The sequence below is a fragment of the Falco punctatus genome (genome assembly GCF_963210335.1).
Source record: "Falco punctatus genome assembly, chromosome: 1".
Classification (NCBI taxonomy): Eukaryota; Metazoa; Chordata; class Aves; order Falconiformes; family Falconidae; genus Falco; species Falco punctatus.
Window position 1 is genome coordinate 43,529,211 of NC_137580.1, and position 16,581 is coordinate 43,545,791.

Consider the following 16,581-nt stretch of genomic DNA (forward strand, 5'->3'; position numbering starts at 1 on the left):
ATAAAGAACGTTGTGACCAATCATTTTGTATGGCTTGTTGTGTAACCCAGTGCAAGGTGCAAACCAACTGATGTCCACCAGCAAAGACTTAAATTAGATAACAGGAAAACCCTCTGCAGATTGCTGCTAACAGGCTGTCTGCAGTTACACAATTCCTTTCTTAGTAGGTTATTAAGAATAGATTAGACAAATCAGCTGCTCCTTCCATGTCATCTTTTTGGAGGGAATATGGACTATACTCGGGACAAGAGATTCATCTACCCTCAAAGCAATCACACCAAACTCTCTTTAGTAGTCAGTGGAGAGAGCCTGACACATAAGGCAACGAACATTATATACATGAAATGTTGGAAGCAGTGTTCCCTGGGGTCACTTATTTATTTCCTTCAACTGAAATGGTGATGAAGGTGGTCATCTCTAACCTAAAGAACCACCCTTTAAGTACTTAAAATGGAGCAGATGCCTCCAAACCAAAATGCCTGGTATCCTTGCCTTGCCTTTCTGCTCTTCCTTGACACCAGCTTCTCTCTGATTAATCTCTGTGCTCTTATTCCCTGTTTCATGATCCTGCCAACAGCAATACAGAACATTGTCCCACTTCTAGAGCCACCTTGGTCCCCACAGCATGCATCCTTTCCAATCCTCTGCAAATCCTGTCATGCCAATGAGACATTGATCAGTGGATCACTTGCTTCACAAAACAATTGGTTGAAAAGGAAGAAGAATCTGAGGAACCCTGATGGAATTGTACACATCTCAATGAGGGTTAACATTTCAGTGAAAATGTTAGTCTTTTTTTCAAGTTTCATCTATGTTAATTTATTTTTTTCCCTTTCTCTGATGCTTTTGTACAAATCAAAGTGTGCATATAGAACACAGATGAGAATTCATCTCATTTCATTTACATATGACTTTCTCACCTTAGGTTCCATTTTTAGGTAATGAAAAGAGGCCAGAAAAGTAACGCTATTTTTCTCTCAGACATCTGTATTACCTCTATATTATCTCCCCATATAAAAGGGCCTATTTCCAAAATCTCATACTAGGGTTTATATCCTAAGGCAGGAAAGTTCTTTGGATACTTTCACGCTTATTCAGGAGCACACTCCAAATGAACTGAAGTCTTACTGACATCAACTGTAGGAACCTATGCAATTATTTCACTATCTGTCTTCTCAATCAAGACCTGTAAAGTAAAGACAATGAAAATATTTACTGTCACCATTAGTTTTCAGAGTTACTAATGTCTGGAAACTGTGAACCGTTATAACAGCACTTCAAAGGTAACTTTCACTCGATTGAGAGACCTTCTGGGGAGCTGCCCATGTAAGAGGGAAAATAATTCAAGATTTGTGCTCATCAATCCATCTCTCTGTCAATTTATATAAAAATTTAGGTGTCCCTACTACCTGAGCATCTGTATAGTATAGTATCTACTATAAGAAAATCCAGATTTTCTATCATTCTGCTGCAACAATATAAACAAAACTGACCTCACTGAAGCTCGAGTTAGCCTCTCAGCTAACTGTCCTCCTGACATTGCAGTGTAAGTAAATTTTCAATAAAACCATAGATGTATCTCATAAGGACCTTTTCCAGCCAGAGAGGAAGGACTGTGTATAGCATTGATCAATCTGTAGAAACCAGCTCTAAGCAGAAATTTTAAAAAATAAAAATAAAACAAAATCACAATATATTCAAATAGTGCAAGCCAGTACTGTAGCAGGACTATTTTGATTATGCGTATTTCTGCATGGATTCACGGAGGCAATTTCTGACCACCAAAACCAATATTCAGGTACGAGGGAAGAGCTGAAAACCTCTGCAGATAACAAAGAAAAGGAATAAGTGATAAGACTATTGTGGTGGTGGGATACCTGCCATAGTCGTCTTTGGTCCTGTGCTGCACTGCTCGGTGCAATGTAATGCACTGAAAGCCACTGATCCCAAAAGATTTAAGAGAGCATCACAAAATATGATCATCTCACAATATTATACTTTTAGGCAGCAGCATAACAAAATGTTTAATAGATATGAGCCAACAGTAGAATCCACCAGTCTTAATCTGATGAGCACAACTCAGCTCACAGGCTCTGGTCCCTACACGTTGGAGGCATTTTTGTGCTTTTTCAGTAAATCGACAGGAAAAGAAACAGTAAGACATTGGTATGCTTGGATAAAGCCATGTTATGGTAGGGTTTCGGTGACATTTCCTTCCTGCACATATTCAAAAACTGGAGGGCTACTGCAGAACAAACCATCTGTGGATGGTTCAGCTGAAGTTCAATTCTTGAATTTTGCATTTGTATAATTGATTGTAAAACTTCATAATTCATGCTAAGTTGGTTATTTAAAGATGTCATCCAATCAGGGAATTAAAAAAAAAAAAAAATAAGTGCAATGCATTTAAGTAGCTAAGATAGGGTGAATTACAATCAAATATACAATTAATATATGAGTAAACCTCATGCAAGCTGAAAATAAGATGTACATATTTAAGGCATGATAATTAACCATTGGAACAAATTACTGAGGCTCATGGCAAATTCTTTTTCATTTGGGAGTTGCTAAATCAAGACTAAATGTCTTTCCAAAAAGATATGTTCAGCTTGAAATCATTAGGTGAGAAACAGCATTATTGATGAAAATCCATATTCACTATTTTTCAGAAAGCCCAATTAAATGTTCATTCCAATCTTCCCTGCCTTAATAAGGATTAGTTTATTTGGATGTCCCTTCACAATAGCAAGCAACACAAAAATAACCACAAATATCTGAAAAATGCTACTATTTTAATATAATACGCACTTACATGATCAAACTACCATTTTACTGTCGATATGCACCTTTTGAATTACTAAAGGGATACAGCTTGAAATTACCAGAAGAAAACATGCCACTGAGGTCATTTTCATATACTAAAAAGAAAGTTTGAAATTTCTTCTTGCAAAGTATTTTAAGGTTGCTCTCATACCAATTTTGTCATAAAATTGTGACGTTGCAGTTGAGATGGATATTCCCTGTTCATTTTCTATGACTAAGCTTTAAATATGTTATAGCACACAATGATAACAAAGTAGATAAATAAACACTGAGCAAGAAATCTGACCTTGGCTATACTTAAGGCATTTATACTTATGTGAGCTATATCCTCCTATCAGGTTACATTGATTATATTGCATTGATTTTTTTTTTTACCTACTGGCTTTAAAAGAATAGGAACTTGTTCTTGACCTTTGTCTTATCCCTTTCTTAGCTGTTGAGCTCTTAAAGAACAAGACAAGATCCTAACGGACTTATTCTAAGGGACTTACTCATTAAGAGACTTGTAGTAAGGGTTCATAAGTAAAAGACTGTAAGTACATTGGAATAATGAAGGAATAAGATGGTGAAGCATAAAGATGTTTGACAAAAGGGCTGCAGAAAGGACAGACCCTGGGAAGCATCAATATTCCACAAAAGCAGCAATAATGTGGCCAAGCTCTGTGAAAGTAAGGAGGGGGGGAGATAATAACTTTCCACTGGAAACACTGGGATAGCCTGGGATATGGGAAGGGAGAAGGAAGTTGAGAGGCAATTCTTTCAAAAACCAAAAGATTCTTCTTCATATAATAAAGACTTCAGCTGTCTTGGGACAATTCTTTCATGGTGCAGTTGTTTCCAACCCAACCAAGTCTACCCCTGATTTCCAGCTGGGCTGGGCTGACGGTGGCTGGGCGCCGGGTGCCCCCCCAGCCGCTCGGTCCCTCCCTCCTCAGCTGGGCCGGGCAGAGAAAATGCACCGACAGGCTGGGGGTGAGGGCAGGGGGAGATCGCTCAGCGGGTGCCCTCACGGCCAGCACCGGCCCCGCTCGGGGACACCGGCGGCACCGATCGCCAGCCAGCCCGGAGCGGGGCAGGAGAAACAACCCCCGGTCCCGCCACCCCTTCCCCCCAGCCGGCCCTGCCTGCCGGCCCGGGGCTGCGGCCCGTCCCGCACTCGCTGCCGCTGCCGCTCCTGCCCCCTCAGGGGCGGCTCCTCACCCCCCCGCGGGGTGCCGGCCCTCAGGCACGGCCCGCTCCTGCCCGGGGCCCTCCCCGGGCTGCGGGGGGCAGCTGCTCCCCCGGGGCTCCCCGGGCCGGGCCGGGGGGCACAGGCTGCCTGGCCGGGGGCTGCCCCGCGGGCGGGGGGCACCTCTGCTCCGGCGCCCGGCGCTGCCGCAGGATCTGTCCCTTGTCCCCGGTGTAAGCGGCGCCCCCCAGGCGGTGCCAGCGTGGCCGCTGGGCTGGGCCGTGGCCAGCGGCGGGCCCGGCTGGGAGCCGGCTGGCGTTGGCGCCATCGGGCACGGGGGAACCTGCTGGCACCGGCTCACAGGAGCCGCCCGGCAGCCGCCCCACACCTGGCCGTGCAGGCCCCACACACCAGCCCAGAACTGCTCAGCAGTTTTTCAGTTTCCATTATGCTAACAGGCATTAGCGAGCTACTACTGGTGTTCTCCTGAGCCAAAAATTGTCCTCTTTATTTACCTTCCAGTGGCTTGAAATTGCATGACTAACTTGTGATACAATTTTATTCGATGGCGGGGAGGAAAAAAAAATTAATTCCACTATTTAGTTCTGCCCAGAACAAACAGATGTAGGAGCACTCCCAGAGCATATGGGTTAAATTAGTGCCTGCTGTGTCCCAGCACCAGCATTTGTCTGATTTAGTGACACTTGTTTTAAACAGTCAGAAGGGGGTCCAGGCAGCTCTGGAGGTGGTTTTCAGCTGGATTCATCCTTAATCAGTGGTCTCATAAAATTCCACTTTTACGTTCAGTCTGTGCTGAGCTGCCCCCAACTTTGGGTCACAGGAGGAGGCATCCCCTGAGATAAATCATGTAGGTCACAAACTAGCTGCACAATGTCCTTTTGATGATAAAATACTAAGCAGAACTGACATTTAAATTAGCATCCCCGCACATTTTCCAGCTAGATAATGATATGGGTAAGACAGCCAACACCTGTGGCACCAGGAGGGATCCAGTTCCCAGGAAGCCATGGCAAAAGTTTTGTCATTGTCCCAAACCATTTATGTTACAACTGACTGAAAATAGGCTCAGACAGTCAGAACCTGGCTGTCTCACAATGTGCTTTGGGTTTACATGCCTTGCTTTTATCCTTTGAGCCTCGTCCCTCCTGGGGTTTGGTTGGCTTCACAGCACTGAGGTCTTCACACTGGCCCTCATATCCAGGAAAAAGAGGGATGAAAAGAGGCGAGAGCAAATAAACACACACACAAAATCTCTTTGCTTCTAGAGCACAGGGGAATAGCTAACATAAAAGGTCACTACAAGGGCACAGAGCAGTAATATCTGAGCATTGGCTTTTAGCAGCTCCTTCCTTAGCAAAACAGCTCTGCTTCCCCTCGGCACCAAAATCAGTCCCAGGAGTCTATTCAAGAGCTGAAAGCCAGGGTTTCCTCATGCCGTAAATGGTAAAATCAGTGCTGATACAAAGGAACTATTTTTCCCCAAGCATTTTTTGATGGCTTACAGCTAGGTGGTGGTGAAGTAGCTACACCTTATTAGAAAAGAGCGGCCCCACATAACCCCAGCACCTGCCTGTCCCCTTCCAAGCACCGCAGGTGGGTTATCAGCATGCCCTGCTGCAAGGTGAGGCATCAAGGCAGGGTTATGGAGCTTCACACTGCATCAATTTAAATGTGTTGTGAGGTACAGGAACTGCCTCGCCTTCTCCCAGTGCAGCATGGCTCATAAATATTATTAGGCATCAAGTGGAACTAAATGAATCGGCACAAATCAGCCAACTTTACCATGCTCCGGCATCTATCCTGTAAAGAGGTGCCCGACCCTTTGCCGCTGCCTGATTTAATTTGGAGCATATTGATGTTATTTATGGCCTCGTGGCTTTAAACCTCATCAGACACTACAACAAGAATACCCATAAAAAGAGTTTCACATTTCAGCTTCCACTGGCTGTAAATCAGCTTGTTCAGTGAGACAAGAAATCTCCTAGAGATTGTTTCTGACTGCAGGAATCACCTTGCACAACCCTCCCTGGTAAACAAGGGGTGTCTTTTGGAGAGGATCCTTTCAGGGTCATCTGTGGGCAAGCCAAAAGGGTTTATTTATTTATTTTATTTGAACCTGCATTTTGCATCTTTCTGGTTGCCATTTCACTGATCCTTCCCTCCAGCAAACCCCTGAAGATGAAAACCTGCTTAGCCTTTCCCTGCAGCGGGCAGGGAGATGGCGGCAGCTGTCCAGTTTGTGACAAAAAGGCATATTTCAGTCAACTCAAAGCAAGAATGAGAAGTGGAAAATTCTGTTGCCAGTGAGTGCGACCCAGCACCAGGGAAAGCACATGAACATCAAAGTCAGATGGGTCAAAGCACTCAGCTCTGAGTTAATTATCATATTTTCTTAGATATAAATCACACTTCAGACAGCCTAATTCCCTTTAAAAGTAATGGCACTTGAAAGTGTGTCCTCGAATAATCTGCGCCCACTCTGCACTAAGGCAGGCAGAGGGTTTTAGTACTTAGGGAGCAAGCTGCAGGGGAGCTGTGTCACCCACCACTCTGTGTGTGTATAACCCATGCTGCTGCTGAATCATAGATTTCATTTTAGCAGGTTAGACATGCAAAAATAGGTTTGTTTCTCTACAACAGCACAGTGCCTGGTATTTGAATATCATTATGCTGATTTAGCATTCTGACCCTAAGTTGCTCCATGGAAGATTTAGTAAATATAGCAAAACTAAAAGAAGACTGTAATAAACCATTAAGTACAAATTGAATAGCTTGGTATAATCACTCTGTAAGTGCAGTTTTATACAGCTGTTTGCTTCTCTTAGATTGGACTGGAATAAATCTGCAGTAGCAGATTTGACCCTTTGCTTCTGTGCTTCAATTCCTTGCCTGTAAAATAACCCAGGATAGTATATTTCCCCAAGGCACAGGGCTGTGGCAAAGACACCTAGACTTAAAATGGTGATTCTCACACATTAGCTTGATAATATGCTACTCAGAAACCAGAAGAATGCAAAGAGCTACCAAAGAAAAAGCAAACTAAACCAAAAAAAAAAAATTAAACCACCACACAACTTGGACTTCAAGAAATGCTGCCATTGACATTGGGCTGAGTGCGCGTGGGAGTGAGGGCCAAAGCATGACATCTTATTTTAATTAAATGAAAGCAATCGGTTCTCTCTGCTCAGGAGAGGTAATGGAGAATTTTACAGCTTGCTGTAGGAGGTTAGTCCAAAATAGGAACCTGCTGTGGGACACATCCCTGCACCTAGAATTGCATTAACACAGCAGAGAAATGTCAGGTTCAGCCCTGGACTTAGCAAGGGTGCCTGTTTCATTTGAGAGTTGATGCTGCAGATGTAAGAAATGAAGCAAATGTCCCCTCTTCTTTCTGCATTTCAGGTTTGATATCATGGTAGAAGTTTCCAGACAAAGCTGACACATCTGGAATGTACCAGTGCAGTAAAGTGGGGAAGGAGCAAGAGGAACTGGTAGTGTGGAAAAGGAACAGGGATGAGTCTTCCAAAACTTCTCTGGAGAATGATCTCAGTAAAATATTTTTGTAAGTCTTGCACAGAAAGTCTGGGTGAAGTCATGGAGTATGCTGGTGATGCAAAGCCAGAGAACAGCATGAATACAAAAAGAATTGGAAAAATCACACAGGAATAACTACATGCCTTTGAAGCCTGTCAAAATAATAAAAAAAGGATTACGCTCTGTAGTACAAAATGATCTCATGCATCTTGGGATGAAAAATGGGGATTTCTGTTCTACGGTGTGAGTTAGAAAGGTGTGAGTCACTCTTAGACTGAGGCACAAGCCAGATGCAGCCATGGAAGAGGCAAGTGTGACCTGTGGCTACATCACCATTGGTAACCATTGAGCCCTCACTTGGTGTGCTTGGGATGATTCACATCATATGTGTCAAAGAAAGAGGAAATTCAACAGGCAAAGGTGCAGAAAATATATTCCAGAGATTGATAGTATATTCTATTTCATGCAAGAAAAAAATAAAATAGGTGACGACTTCTTCTGTTTAGTCTAGCAAAATGAATTCTGAAAGGGATGAAATTGCAAATATCTCCTTGAGGATAAACAGCTGGGGGGAGGAAAGAACTACTTAAGTTAAGGGACAGACCTAGTAAAAGAGAAAGTAGGCATAAACTGCCCAGAAATAAATCCCGTATGAAAATTAGAGAGAAATGCTTCTGCCAGCCAGAAGAGTGAGATGAGAAGCAGCATTCAGTCAGACAAACAGGGAGGAAAACCCAGCTGCTTTTAATGTAGAGCTTGATTGATAATGAAGAGTGGAGCAGAATGGATATACATCCATTTTTAAAGGGGGAGGAAAGGATAAAGGAAAGGGAAAGAAGCTGGGGTAACTTCAGTTCTCAGAAGACAGTGAAAATATAAACACTGTCTTTCTTAAATAAATAGTTGAGCAGTTTGTAAATAATAATCAAATAATTCCTGGCAAATAGCAAAGAAATGGGTGTCAGCCAATATAGATTTATTAAATAGAAATCATGTAAAGCAAACAAAATCTCCCATTATGACAGGATAACAGACCTGTGGAAGAAGGGAGTAACAATAGAAGTCTTTTTTACTTAAGCCTTTTGACAATACCTCATATGACATCCTCATAAACAAGTGATGGAAGCCGACTCAGCAAGAAGTGTTGTAGAATTGGTCCAAAACTAGTTGAATAATCAGACACAGAAAGACGTTGTCAAAGGTTTGCCATTAAAGTGATGTATTGACCAGTTTTCCACAGGGTTTGTGGTGGGTCCTGCAACCTTCAGTGTTTTCATCAGTGAATATCTGTCCCATTTGTAGCTATTACAAGAGTGGAAAAACTGCTTTGTAAGATGGACAAGTATGAGAAAATCAGTGTGGACAAGTGCAAAATAATAACCCTTAGCAAAAATCAAGCTAGACATAGAGAAGATGGGATCCAGCTGCTTAAACCATTTTTCCTCAACACAGTGTCTGGGAGACTGGCAGATCCAACCGTAACACCAGTTAAATGTCCTGGTGCTGCTAAAAAACCAAACACCATACTGGAACATGTGAAATAAGACACAAATCCTTTGGTTCTTGTTAACTGCTGGAAGTGTCTTGATTCTCTAGATTTGAGTGCCACACTTGAAAGATACGGACAGGTAGAACTAGAAGAACCCACAGAGGTTCATGTCCTCGGGGAGAGGGGCTGAGAGATCTGGAGCTGTTCATACTGATGAGGAGAGGAAAGACAGAGAGATGGCAAACAAATTCTGCTGCAGAGATAATCTATTCTTGGTGCCTCTGACAAGACTGAGAATGAATCTTAAATTATACCAAGGAATACAGGCTAGCTGTTAGGATAAATAGTGTAATTATAGGTGAAGCATTTGAATTCATTATCTGAATAAGGTGTGAAATGTCTCTTACACTGGAAATATTTAAAGAAAGACCACAAAAATATATGCCAGGAACAACATGAGAGTTGGTTGGTCCGGGCGAAAGATCATGTGACAAGAGGAACAGCTTCTCAAAGTTCCTCTTTTTCTCTATTTTCCAGGTTCTTGTGAAATGGTCTGTGGGATACAACTTCTTAAGAATATGGGGAACTAGACTTGAGGTCCAAAGACCAGTGTTCACTTTGACATATACACGTATGTCATTCATACATAGCCCTTACATATGTTGCCCTGAGTTAATGTGGGCTATTATTCTTGCAGGAGTATGCAACCACTGTTCTGAAACCACAGATGGGGGGGGGGGGGGGGGGGGCAGGTTATGTCTTTCAGTAGGATTAATCAAACTTGGTTATTCTTCAGCACTTTGCTGTGGAGATTATGCATCAGAAGTAAGTACTTGTCAAAGGATTATGGTATTAGAGAAAAATAGTTGTTGTATCTCTTGGCTTATTAAATTTGCCTTAAGGATCATTTGGACTGTTTAGGAATATGAACATATTTATTTCTTTGGTACAACTTTGTTTCTAAGTCAAAAGGTAGTTTCTAGAGATCAGGACAAACCAGAAGTTTTGTTTGTTTGGTTTTTTTTCACTCCCAAGCCAATCTCGACCATCTTAGGATATACACAGATATGGAAATACGCAGATAAATGAGTTGCCATACATAATTTAAAACATTTGCTTTAACACTGATGAATTCCAGGCTCATTTGTTTTCTCTCCTTCTGACTGAATGCTGATTATCTGACCTTTCTCATGTGAACAGGGTGTGATAACTTTTGATCTGCTGCAGGAGGAGCTGGATTATCAGAGCACGGCTTCCTGTAGTCCTGTATCCATGCCTCACCACCCCACAAAAGAGTGGACAACAGCACTCTTTTGACTATGGGGCTGGTTTTGCAATAATCTAGTGCATCTCTGATTACCAGACTTTCAGAAAGGTGACAAATGCCGCCTGACTCCCCGATGTCTCCGTAGTCCTGTACCAGCAGGGGAAAGACAGTATCTTTTCAGAGCCTGCCCTGTGAAGGGATTTGGAGCATCTTCTCCTTATTTACCTAATTCCCTTTCATCACCTTCCCCCCAAATGCGATTCTCTGGTATAATATAAACAAGGAAACTGAAACAAATAGCTTCACAGCGTGACTATAACCTGGTTAAGTCATTTTAAAGCCAGCAGATGGTTTATAGCCTAAAATTTTCAACACTGTGTCTTTACAGACCTCTGCTCCTCAGCAGGAGGCTGAAAGTAGGCCAGGGGCTGTGGACAATTAAAACTTAAAACCTTTCATTACCAGTCACCAGGTCTCCAGGTCAGTTTGATGCTTAAATGCACCTTCTGTCACTATTCACTCAGGGCAGGTCAAATTGTGATGAGTTCCGCTCAAAGTCTTCAGAGCCAGCCAGCTGTGGCCTGCTGCCAATGGTCACTTCTTTCAAGAAGACAGAAAGAAACTACCTGATCCTTCCAGTGACCTGTGGACTGGTAAAACTTAGCAGAGTCCATCCTCTGTACCAGATCTGAGAGACGCTCCAGAAACTTGCTTCTCTTCAATGCCTATCTGGACCTACCAGTAATTCTGTGAGCATCTTTGGTGGTTCTTTGGGCTGTATCGTCCACCTCATTTCAAAGGTTTCACATTAATCCATGTTGTCTCTCTAGCACTTCACCTGTCACCAGTCGCAGCACCAATTTTCAGGGTCACTCCTGGCACTTCATGATGCTTTGGCACCTCTTATAGGGAAATGTTCAGGCTCAATGAAGGATCACTTGCTAAGGCCATTCATGAGGCTCAGGTCAAGCATTACTGAAGGGAAGATTGACTTATCCCAATCATTTCCCCTGGTGCTGGTGTGCCACAGGCAACACAGTTTTTCTCACCAGCGTAGGATGCTTTCCTGATTCTGAATGAAGTGAAATGAGGAACGGTTTCCCACCCGTATTCAAAATTCACCCAAAGAGAACCAGCTTCTTGGCTAAAGAGCTTGTTATTTCCCTCATTTTCACCATAACTGTTACTCTCTTGAGTAGCCCTTTCATTTATCTTCATTGTTGCCTCACTGCAGCATTACAAATTGCCATGACCACCGTTGGCTCATTAATTTCTATACGTGCTTTGCTGATTTTCTACAAGTGAAGGAGTTGATACAAAACAACTACTTATGTGTTGTTAAAAATAGAGCTAAACTACATTTAACTGCATTTTACATTCAACTACAATTAACTACATTAATCCTAGAGCAAATTTCCACCAATGTTCGTGTTTGGACATGAGAGTTTTAATTGGATTTTCTGCTGGTTTTAGCCTTTCTCAGCTCATCAGAGACTAGCCCCAGCTGGAATCAGAGGATAAGACCAACCTACTGGTGGTTTTCTAGAAATTATATCCAGAACATACCTGTTTTGTGTTTCTCAGCACAAATCTGGGTTAAATGACTGCCCGGTTCAGAGACTGGAATGGGTTTTCTCCACCTTATGTTGACCTGGACCACCTGTGCGGGTCTTCTTTTTCTTCTTTCTAGAATATTTACTCAATTAATTGCCTTCAGGATCTTTAGGACCCTCTTGTATGATCCCAGGACGTGGCTCCCCCATACACTTGGTCAGGTACATTAAAGTTGAAGCATGAGATCTAAAGTTTACTGCAGAGGACTAGAAAATGATTAGTGATCTATGATGGGAGATCTGGTTATAATGTTGGCACTTGGTCCATAAAATATTTTCTGTGATTACATGGGATGGATTCAATAGCCAAAACGCCCTTCCAGGCCCTACATCCACTATTGCCCTTTAACCTATTAATGGGATTAATATTTGAGTCAACTAGTAAATGTAGAACATGGTTCTCAGGCTAAACTTCTTTAGGAAATTTACTTTTTAATGTTATACTGGAAAATGATAACACCAACTACCATGAACACCAGAATATGCTCTCTCAGGGTCACTATCAAGGCTTGTGGTGAAGATGTGTGTAACTGTGGAAATAAAAGAAAATAATAAATTGAACTTTGTATTCTGATCTGTTCTGGGCAGTTCAAGCACTATCAACACCTAATTTTTCCATTCTTATCATCACAGAGTGACTTAATGGTTGAGGCTGGAAGAGACTTCTGGAGGTCATCTTGTCCAAAATCCTTGCTCAGGCAGGACCACCCAGAGCCAGTTTCCCGTCATCTTGGGGGTATTTTCTGATGTGGTAGCCTCTGGCTTTAGGAGTTTTATCAGGAACATGCAATGAATCAGGTGCAAATAAGAGTTCAGCCAGATCAATGGTATCATGCAACCATCTGCAAATCAGTTCCTGGGGTTCAAGCACATGCAAAGCACTGATTGACTTTAGTAATGACTTCAAAATGTAGAGGAGCGTAATCCTGGTTTGAATGTTACTGGCTTCAGTAAGTTTCCCACATGGAAAGAACACCAAAGTAAACTCTTTTTTTTTGCCATATCGTATTTAATACCAAATAGCAAACATTTCAGTATTTCCTGGTACTCTGCAACTGTCCAAATCTGTACTTTTATGTTCTAAACCAACTGATTCCGAATTTATGAGTACAATTTTTTGTAATGATCTGCCAAGTGTGAAATGATTGCACCACTGTTTAAATGAAAAAAGAGTGACTATTGTGACCCTATTTTTCATGCTTTAACTCAGCCTCCTGCACTGCCTTTTCAAAAGAGGAACAGAGCATGTAACCATGTAACCAGGTGCAGAGAGCAGTGACGCTGTCTGTAATTTCTCCCCCAGGCTCCTCCCTGGTATTTGGATTTCAGTCCCTTGGTTTTAAAAGGTCACTTAGCAAAAAGAGAATGCCACATTATTCATTCCTCCCCACCTCCCTGCCCCGTCCTGTCTCTCCTCCTTTTTGGGAGAAATGCAGAAATTAGCAGCCAGTGTCTGTTTAAAAACAGTGCCTGAATCTAAAGTGGAACTATTGACTCCTGGTTTTTATTCATTGCAGTCTTGTCTTGTGTTAGAGGGAGATTATTCCTAAAAAGCAGCTGTTACCACCCCATCCTTCCCAACCCTTTCACAGGCATCTTCTGTATACTGCTTCACTCCACTGTGTACAATGGCTCTTGCAAAGCGGCAAGAGTCGCCAGGAGCCCTAAACTTTGCCAGGTGAACTTGCCATGGTCCACTGGCAAAATAATTCCCTTGGTTATGGTCCTTAGTTTCCAGCCCTTTCTAGGAAAAATGTCCAGGTTATTGAAAGCCCCACTCAAGACATGAGAGATGCAGCCAAGGTACAACGAGATAACTAGATATGCTGGAGAAAGATGCTGAGTCTGCTAGAGAAGTCCTTCATCTCACTATAGTGCCCAGACCAGATCTGATGGCCTAAGTGGGTACATCCTTACTGCCTTTGAATCACATCAGAGAATGGACCCCAGCTCCTGACCCAACTGGTGGTGTCTGGTTCATGTCCACACTGCTCACAGCAGCACCATCTGGCATAGACTGGCTATGTCTACACTTCATCTAGAATCTCTTCTGAGCCCTGTGTGGTGTCCCTGTAGGGCTGATCCATAATTACTATTTGCTTTTCATCTCAAAGTGCCCAAAATAACCAGAAGGCTGAGTTCACAGTGGGATTTTCATAGCATGACATCAGTCAAGATTGCATGTTCCTGCTCCAGGACACAACAGGAATGTGTTTATGGAGAGGGAACAAGGCCATGCCAGGACAGTGGTGGAGGACTGCCAAGGGCAGAAGGAGCCATACTGATGTGATCTGTGCCTACGCTGTGTATGTGATAGTCACAGGATGTTATACCCATTCTTAAATAATGTTTCTGTTAATATACTGCAGTCAGGAGATACAGGAAAGAGAAAACCATATGGTCCCAGTATTATTTATACTTGGTACTCTCTAACAATAGAATTAGCACATGTATATTACCAAGAGCCAATGTATCTGTGGCAGCATATCAAAACAATTTTGTTCATCTGGTCATCTTGTGCTTTAAGGCTATTAGCTTATTCAAGTATCTTTTAGCAACCAGTATCATTCAGTGGTCTCAGCTCTAATATGCTCACTTGGAGAGACTCTGGTCAGAGATAAATCAGGAAATGCTTCCAGAAAAAAACTGTCATTTCTGCTTTCTTGTCATTGGTTCTTTATTGTAATCGTTATTTGTTGCAGTTCCCTGCAGCAATTTCTTTACCGGGATTGCTTTCTGGTGAACTTTTTCCAATGAACTTCAGCTGCCACAGAAATCCCCCATCACATCTGCATTCCTGTGTCATCTGCAACCTTCTCTCCCAAAGCTGCAGGAGAGAGGGCTCTAAATTTTGCCTGGTTTTCATTCATTCCTGTACTCTTTCCGTACAGTGCAGGGAAATGCACAGATTGTACATTCTTCACAAATAATGTGGTGCCCAGTCCAAAGCCTGGAAATGGAAATAGAAAGTCTTAGTAGTTTTAAGGGACCTTTTCCTTATTCCACAAAAAACCAGCTCTGATCTTCACTAATGCTGACTTCAGTGGAAATAAATCAATATGGAACAGCAGAGAATCTAAATTTTAAAGAAAATGGTTTGTGAACACATATAAGTAGGCCAGGACGCTGGCAGTGCCTTGTGCCTGTTGTCTTCAGAAGGAAAAAGGAGAGCTGCACTGCAACCACGATAGGCAAACAGCAAAGGGAAGGCAGTGAATATTCCAAGACAGGTCAGATGGATACAGCTCCAGCACTTATATCCACAGCAATTATTGCTGTTCCTTCAGAGCAATAGGTGCATATAAGCTGCCTCTTCAAGTTGGGGTTTAGGCTAAAGGGAAGTCTGCCTCTTCCTGAGTGGAGATCTTCTAAGCTCATTTGTCTATGAGAGACATATCCTCAAAGAGAGATTTGTCTTCTTTAGGGGTGTAATTCCACAGTTGCTTTATTCCTCCCAAGGCACCGGGTACTAAGGAAAGGGTTGTTTCAACAGCCGTCTGCCTCAGCCAATTATTCCTTTCTCTGTCTTTTTGTCATTGCTAGGTTTTCTTTGACTGTGTCCAAGAAACTGAGCTAGCTGAAACCAAAATAAAAAGAAAAAACTACCACTCCCCCACACACACACACCCAAAAAATATCAAACCAAAATCCACCAGGAGTAATTGTCTGCCAGCTCAATTCCCTGTCCAGATTCCTCAGGAAAATGAACTTTAGCACAAGGGAGTGGGCAAGATTTTACAGCCAAAGGTGGAGGGGGAATAAGATCACTTATTTTCTGCAGCAGCTGAGACTGTAAAACAGCTTTCTAGAGCAGATGAGATAAAACCCCCTCTGGAAACACTTACTCTTTAATGACTACAGAGAAAGCCCACACAGAGTGTTTCAGCTTGAACAATTAAATCTTCAGTGTCTATAATGAGGTGAAATGGATCCTACACATGAGAAAGGAGATTTCCAGGACACAAGTACATACACATCATAGCTGTACAAAGCCACTGCTTCAGATAGCATGTAACCCAGAAAACAAAAGCACTGATCCCCTTCGTTTTGTTTCATAATTCTGGGGTTTGGACCAGCTAGAAGCAGCAAGCTTTCTCCTAAACATAAAATAACCCTCATAACTGCGACAGCTCCAGTTGGGAGTGAGGGAGGGCTAGGAATACAAAGTGTCTCTGTTCAGATCTACAGAAAAGTTGGTGTGGAAGGACAGGCTTTAGTAGTGTGGCAGGAACCCAGACAGAAATAGACCAATTATTTCTAAAAAAAAACAAATTTAAAGACTTTTCCTCCTGAGTTTTCTCCTTCTCACTGGACTTTATGTAAGGAGCTGCTCACTCTGAACCAGAGGCAAAACTCAGCCTGCCAGAAGACCTTCTGCCTGTTAGGTCCATGGAGACGTAGAAGAGACATCACCAGAATAGCAAAATAGCAATGAAATTTCTATAAAAGCTTTCAGCTTTTCTTTCTAAAGTAAATGCATGCCTGCTTTTTGAAGCCAGCAGAAAAGCACAAAAGCATTTTAAGGGTCTTGTGTGACAAGCAGAGTCCAGGAACTTCAGTATCAGCAAAGAAGGCTCCTAAGAGATCTGAGATGTTCAGATCTAAGAGTCCAGAGATGCAACTCTCTCTCCCCGTCCCCAAACTGAAAGTCACATGGGTGCTAACA